The sequence below is a fragment of the Portunus trituberculatus genome, chromosome 5, assembly GCF_017591435.1.
Source record: "Portunus trituberculatus isolate SZX2019 chromosome 5, ASM1759143v1, whole genome shotgun sequence".
NCBI lineage: Eukaryota > Metazoa > Arthropoda > Malacostraca > Decapoda > Portunidae > Portunus > Portunus trituberculatus.
The window spans coordinates 2,272,057-2,279,356 of NC_059259.1; the positions used below are offsets into that span (position 1 = coordinate 2,272,057).

Here is a 7,300-nt window from a genome sequence, read left to right on the forward strand (position 1 = left end):
CGTTGCGCACACAACCTCACGCCACAGACGCAAGGAGACGACTAAAATCGTCCCATGTGAAAGCTCTATAGGATGCTGTACACCACTGACGCACGGGCACGGGACGACGACCGTGTGTTGTAGTGAGTGCTCACGGGCGCAACACGGCTCCCGTCCCGTGATCGTGTCGTGTGAAAGCTCTCATAGCCTACTGTGTGCCACTGGCAAGACGATTTTTCCCGTCACGATTAAAATCGTCTCGTGTGAAAGAGGCCTAAGGCGTCTTGTCGGCAGGCACTATCCCTTCTTCGGGTTTTAAGTCATACCTCTTGGGGTGCGGACAGGGACACGTTGCTGTCGCTTCACCGTACACTCATACTTCCGAAGCTGGAATACGGCTGTGAGATCTACTCATCCGCAACAGATGCACGACTACGCTCGCTTGACCCCGTGCATCATGCTGGGGTCCGCTTGGCTACGGATGCATTTCGGACATCTCCAATACCTAGCCTTCTAGTGGATGCTGGTTTCTGGCCGCTCGACCTCCGGCGCCAATTTTCGATGCTCCGGTGTTGGTTTCGCACCCACCGTCTGCCTGATTTTGTCCCGTGTGTCAATGTTGCGGGACTCGCGCTCGCAGGCGTATGTCACTCGACCGAGTCTCCCTAAACCTTTTGGCAGAGTTATTTATCGACCCCGCTCCTGTGTACTCTTTCCGTCTCCCGCGAGTTGGTTATTGGCAGCTTCCTGTTATCTCATTATGCCCTGCCATGGATGGCAAGATGGATTTTCTGCCAGCTCTGTCCCACACACGGTTTTTAGAACACTTTTATATGCATTCTGATGATATCCCTGTTTTTACTGATGGCTCCAGATCCGACTCAGGCGTTGGATTTTGTGTGGTTTTCCCCTCTTTTTATCGGTCTGGCAGCCTTCCTTCAGTGGCATCCGTTTTTACTGCGGAGCTGTCTGCCATAGTCTTAGCTTTACAAATAATTTTTACTTTACCGGTTTCGTGTTTTACAATTTTTAGTGACTGTCGCAGTGCTCTTACTTCTCTCTCTTGCACTATATCCTTTAACCCTTTGGTTTTATCAGCCCTGGAGTGGCTATACCTTCTTACACAACGAGGATATCGTGTTGGGTTCTGTTGGGTTCCTGGTCACATTGGTGTTCCAGGGAATAAACACGCAGATCGCCTCGCTAAAGAGGCAGCAAGTCGCGCTCCATCTCCTGCGTCTGTTCCGTTTCGAGATGTCTTTCCTCTAATTCGTGAGGCAGTTGCAGCAATCTGGCAGAGGAGATGGCTAACGGGGGTCGCAACCTCGAAAATGGGAGAGATCACTATTTCCTCTATCCCTCACTGGACATACACCCATGTTCGAGATCGACGTTTACAGACTTTATTGGCGCGACTGCGTATAGGTCACACGTACCTTACACAGAGGTACCTGTTGACCAGGGACCCTCAACCTTACTGTGATGACTGCCTGGTGCCGCTTACCGTGCGGCACCTATTGGTAGAGTGCCCTAGTTTGATAGAGTTAGGACACCGCTACCTCTACCGCTGTCGCGGTAGAGATAGTGGTGTCTATCTCAGAGGTCCTTGGACCAAAGTGTCTGGCCCAAGGCCATGACGTTTTTAGATTTTTGGGAGAAGCTGGCCTTCTCCCAAAGCTGTGAATTTTATTTAATTTTATTATATGTATTTTAATGTTTTATATATATTATTGTAGCTTTTTGTTTTTAATTACCGTTAATTTTATCGTTTTTACTTGTTTTAGTTATTTTACGATTTATTTTAAACCCTTTTGGTTTTAATTAAATAGTTTCATGCGGCGCCATATGACCTATGCTGTTGCGGCGCCTAACACCAAATCCTCCTCCTCCTCCTTGCAGTTGGTCTCTTTAGCCTTTCCCGCAGCAAATTTGTCACGAAAATGATACCAACAGGATCCTGCCAATACCTCTTCACCAGCTCACGGTCATCTAGCTCATTCAGGACGTCCTTCCTCTCACGAAACGACCGTCTCTGTCGCAGGTGGTGGCGGTGTGGTCCCCTCGAGCGGCCATGTTTACTTTTAGGATGAAATCTTAGGAGCGCGTCTTACTGCTAAAACACCTCGGGTGGTGTTTTAGCAGTAAGACGCATCTTTAGGGCTTAGGATGCCGTCTTAAGGATTCAAATTCTGCCATTTTTGTGATTTAGGACGACTTCTTACTGTTAGGACGTCATCTTAGTGATTATAAGTACGGGCCCTGGTCACGTTGGTGTTCCAGGGAATGAACACGCAGACCGCCTCGCTAAAGAGGCAGCAAGTCGCGATCCATCTCTTGCCCCTATTCCGTTCCGAGATGTATTTCCTGTAATTCGTGAGGCAGTTGCTGCACTTTGGCAGAGGAGATGGCTAACGGGGGTTACAACCTCAAAAATGGGAGAGATTACTACTTCCACACTCCCTCAGTGGACTTACACCCATGTCCGGAATCGCCGTGCACAGACTTTATTGGCACGACTTCGTATAGGTCACACGTACCTTACACAAAGGTACCTCCTGACCAGGGACCCTCAACCTTACTGTGATGATTGCCTGGTGCCGCTTACGGTGCGGCACCTACTAGTGGTGTCTATTATATCTCAAAGGTCCTTGATCCAGAGTGCCTGGCCCAAGGCCATGATGTTTTTAGTTTTTTGGGAGAAGCGGGCCTCCCAAATATGTGAATTTTATTTAATTTTATTGTATTTACTTATTTGTTTTTTAGATACTTTTAATTGCATATTTTTTTATTGCTTTTAGTTAGTTTTTTACGATGTTTTTACTATTATAGTTGTTAATCCCTTTGTTTCCTTTTCTTCCATATTTTCTTTTTACCTTTTTGTAACAGCGCCATATGACCTCAGATGTTGAGGCGCCTAAACAAAATCCATCCATCCATCCATCATAAGCCACATATTCCAGCACAAGATTAAGTGTATTAGTTTTAACAATAGTTAATACTCATACAATGGTTTTTTTACAGCCAAGTCCTGATGACTGAAAAAAAAAAAAAACCTTATGATGTGGACCATGTACCATGTTTATTTGTTCGTCTACCATTGTGTCTCGTCCAGTAGCTGTCTGTTGTGTATGTCAAGTACCTGTCTGTATGTATGTAAGTATTTTTGGTCTACTTTTGTTTTATGCTACTCTTTTCACAACAGCATATGATGTGGACCATGTACCATGTTTATTTGTTCGTCTACCATTGTGTCTCGTCCAGTAGCTGTCTGTTGTGTATGTCAAGTACCTGTCTGTATGTATGTAAGTATTTTTGGTCTACTTTTGTTTTATGCTACTCTTTTCACAACAGCATTGGCTTTGCATGAGTGATTAGATATTTGTTGTCCACCTACTTTGATGGGGGCTGTCAAGGTGGCATTTTGTGTAAGGGTTCCTTTCTTATGGGTTTGCCAGACACCAACAAGAATAAAGTTTTATGTAGCATAAAATGTAACAATGGGGCCGAAAGGTGTGATACAACATTTGGCAAAGCCACACCTAGGGAATACTCACAACAAAGTTCCATCTCATCAGTCCTGAATAACTAGACGGACTAATTAAATTATTCTGCAATATTTGAATATTTTTATATTATTTTTTGCTGTAACATTTTTCAGCCAACTGCATCTAGGCTTGATTTTGAGAATGATCTTCCCCAAACACTATGTTTGAGATAGTTTATATTCTAAACATGTACCAGATATTTACCAGCTTTATCTAAGTGTAATAGTTTTAATTAAATTGAATTAATTAATTGATTTATTCATATACTTTACTATGTTTTTAGGGGGAATCAAAGTTTACTACAACAAGATATATGCTGTCAATCGATGGTGTTATAGTAACCGAGCACATTGCCACATTTACAACTGGCCTGGCTATGTTGTTGGCCTCCTACTATACCTTGAATATAATGTACCCAATGGATTGTGCATCAACACTAGAATTTATTCAAAGGTAAATCTATGTGGAACCTCTGTACTATTAACAATAAAAAAAATACTGCTTTCCTTATGGCTACAATTATTAGATATTTAAATTTAGTATTAATTAACGGAAATTAATTGACTGATGTAATTACAACATGCACATTATATTTGCAATATTCAATCATGGAAATTTAATTCTATTATATACAAGTTGTACATAATAGTAGTTACATTACTTTCCGTCACTGCAGATGTTTTGTTGGCATCAATCCAGAGAGAGGGAGCAAGATTGAAGAAAAAAAAAACACTGCAAAAGGCACTCAGAAGTGCATCCAAAGGTCTTGTCCCTGATTAATGCTATCGCTGACGTTGATTGGAGGAGCTAAATCCCACAAGGTAAGTATATAGTATTTGTTACTTGTCAGTGTAATCACGGGTGCTTCGTTGTAACTTTGTCTTTTTATAAGTGGCCTAATCTTATCTTCATGTCACAAAAAAACCTCTAGTTGCTAGGCAATAATGATGAGCTTTGATGAAACGACTGGGCCTAGTACACCTGTCACTGAAATCCTCAGCTGTGGCGCTGATGGGCCTGTCTCTTAATAACACTGAAGAGGCAGAGCATGGCTATGGTGCATATCAGTTAAGACTTAACTAGGTAGTTTTATCATAATGGAGAGTCATCATTATTTTTTTTTTCTTTTAAAAGATCTTGGAACACATATATATTGTATTTATTTTTTGTTACAGGAAGTCACACATGCAGATGCCACTTAAGGGAAGAAAGCACCATGTCAAATTGTGGTACTCAACAAGATAAAACTTCTCTTCTTTTTTTGGTGATACATTTAAAAAAATGTGTCACAAAGTCAAGTCCATCATGTCTGATGATTCAGTTCTTAGGATCATTAAGATTTCTTTCAGAAGTTCTCTCTTATTGAAGTGTACTAATGACAATCTAATATTTTTCTACAAGCTTGATGATGTATTGAAATGCCTAGCCCTAGATCCTTAATAATTATTATTATTATTATTATTATTATTATTATTATTATTATTATTATTATTATTATTATTATTATTTGAATTCTTGGCTTTAATAGAATATGAATCATTAATTAAATGGTTAGGTTATTTTGAAGTTTGTTGGAAATATTTTTGCATGTTTGTCAATACCTATTTTGTTTTAAATGTGCTTTGGTAATTTCTCACTTTTTCACTATTTTGATAGTTATTGAATAGTGAGTTTTATTACAAATATTTTGCAAGTTTGTCTGCATGTATTTTGTTTCTAATGTGCTCAGGCTTTTTTTTTTTTTTATACTTATCATTATTTTGATTCTGAAGCCTCTCATTTAGTTACTCACTCATGAACATAGTAAAATGTATGTAGGTTATTTGTAGGTTATTTGCAGGTGTTAATCAGATGCCAGTAACAAAATTTAATGCACACACACACACACACACACACACACACACACACACACACACACACACGTTTGAGTGTGTGTGTGTGTGTGTGCATTTGTTATTGGCATCTGATAAACACTTACGAATAACCTACATACATTTTACTTACGTTTGTGTGTGTGTGTGTGTGTGTGTGTGTGTTATTTCTCTGTTTGATATGAAGGATTCCCCACAATTAAAATATTTTCTATTACTTATGTATATTGTCAGGTGAATATGTATCAAGATCTGCTAACATAGAACACTAGATGTATAAAATGTTTATAGGTGGAAATCATATGCTAATATGTAACACACACACACACACACACACACACACACACACACACACACACACACATAGGTATGTACGTACAACATACAATTTTCATTATAAATTTGATACATTATTATGAAATATGCTGCAGGTGCTATACTAATACGAAGTGTTTATTTGAGGTTCCTGTTAGCTCTATGCAATTACGTACTGTTTACTGTGTCTCTTCTTTTAATACTGAGCAGTGGAGCCTTTGTTGATTTTTTTAAGGAGGTTGCTGAGCGTGTATGTGACCATTCAGGCTGCCGAACAGGCCGCTAATTCTGCGGCCTGGCTGGCTGCCTGAGCGTATATGGGGCCATTTACAAAATGAGACTGCTCCACAGCTCTTAGATCTATAGTTTATATTATTTTTGTAAGATGTAATAAAATAAAGGAAACCATTTACCTGTTTCATTGATAGGTAATTCCTATACTAGATTTCCAGTAAATGTTTGAATTTCACAGGACAAAATATAAAGGATCTGTGACATTAACAGATAATCTGTAATTATAACAAATTTAAATTAACAAATAACTAAATTTTACAGGGCAAAAAAATACAGGATATTTGATATTTAACAGATAATCTGTTAATTTAACAGATATTGAAATTAACAGAACTGTAAATTTTACAGATAAAGTTTGGCAGCATGGTTGCCAGTGATTTTTCTGTAAAATTTACAGATTACTTTTTACAGTGTAGTGTAGTTAGTGCCAAGTATGATCCTGCATACCCTTTTTTGTACAGTCTGCTGTTGAGTGGATGAGAGAGAGGAGGACCAGGCTGGTGAGGCATACGTGAGTCTTGGCAGAATAAAGGTTAAGTAAACATTTTTTAACTTAGCTGGTGTGCCCAGTGATTTGAGTCTGCGTATCATGTAAAGTCTGTAGGCCACCACCCTAATTGTGGCTGTGATATGCTGCTTCCATGTCAGCTTTGGCGCCGCCGTGGTACAGTGGAACCATGCGTGCTTTGGGGTCCGAGGGGTCTCCAAGCGCACGGGTTCGAATCCTGTCCACGGTCTGAGTGTAGGTTGGGCTTTCTCACTCGGGGCAACGGTTTCCTAGCGGGTGGGCTTTGAGATAGGAGGTACCATGAAAAGTATCCCCTTTAGCCCATAAATTCCCGTGAAAAGCCCACATGGTATAAATAAGAAAAAAAAAAAAAAAGCTGGTCGTCCACTCTGTCTCCAAGCAGTTTGGCTGACCGAACCACTTTTAGGGAATGAGGGCCTAGGGTGAGCTGTCGCTGAGGAAGTGCAAATATACATTACCACATTTTTTTATGTGGTTGATTGCCATTCTGCTCTCTTCCGTCCATTGCTGTAGTTGTTCCAGCGTTGCTTGAAGTGATGAGTAGTCTGGGCTTTTGTTGTCGATTGGCACGCACACGGTACAGTCGTCAACTTACTTCCAGCAATGAGGGGTGTTGGTGAGAGCGTCATTAATCAGTATTAGGAAACACAGAGGACCCGTCTTGCTGCCCTGGGGTACTCCACATGTCGGCTGTTGGAAGGAGGATGTGTAATTCTGATAGCGGACAGCTTGTCGCCTTTACTTGAAGAAGTCGGTGAGCCATGCTG

At 40.6% G+C, this 7,300-nt stretch overlaps 1 long non-coding RNA gene across 1 annotated transcript; it reads left to right on the forward strand.

Moving 5' to 3' along the window:
* Positions 1-3,183: 3,183 nt before the first annotated feature.
* On the forward strand, positions 3,184-4,950 carry LOC123515930. The gene is made up of 4 exons (XR_006678018.1): positions 3,184-3,281; positions 3,808-3,977; positions 4,201-4,345; positions 4,700-4,950. It is a non-coding gene; the product is annotated as an uncharacterized LOC123515930 (long non-coding RNA).
* The last annotated feature ends 2,350 nt before the right edge of the window (positions 4,951-7,300 follow it).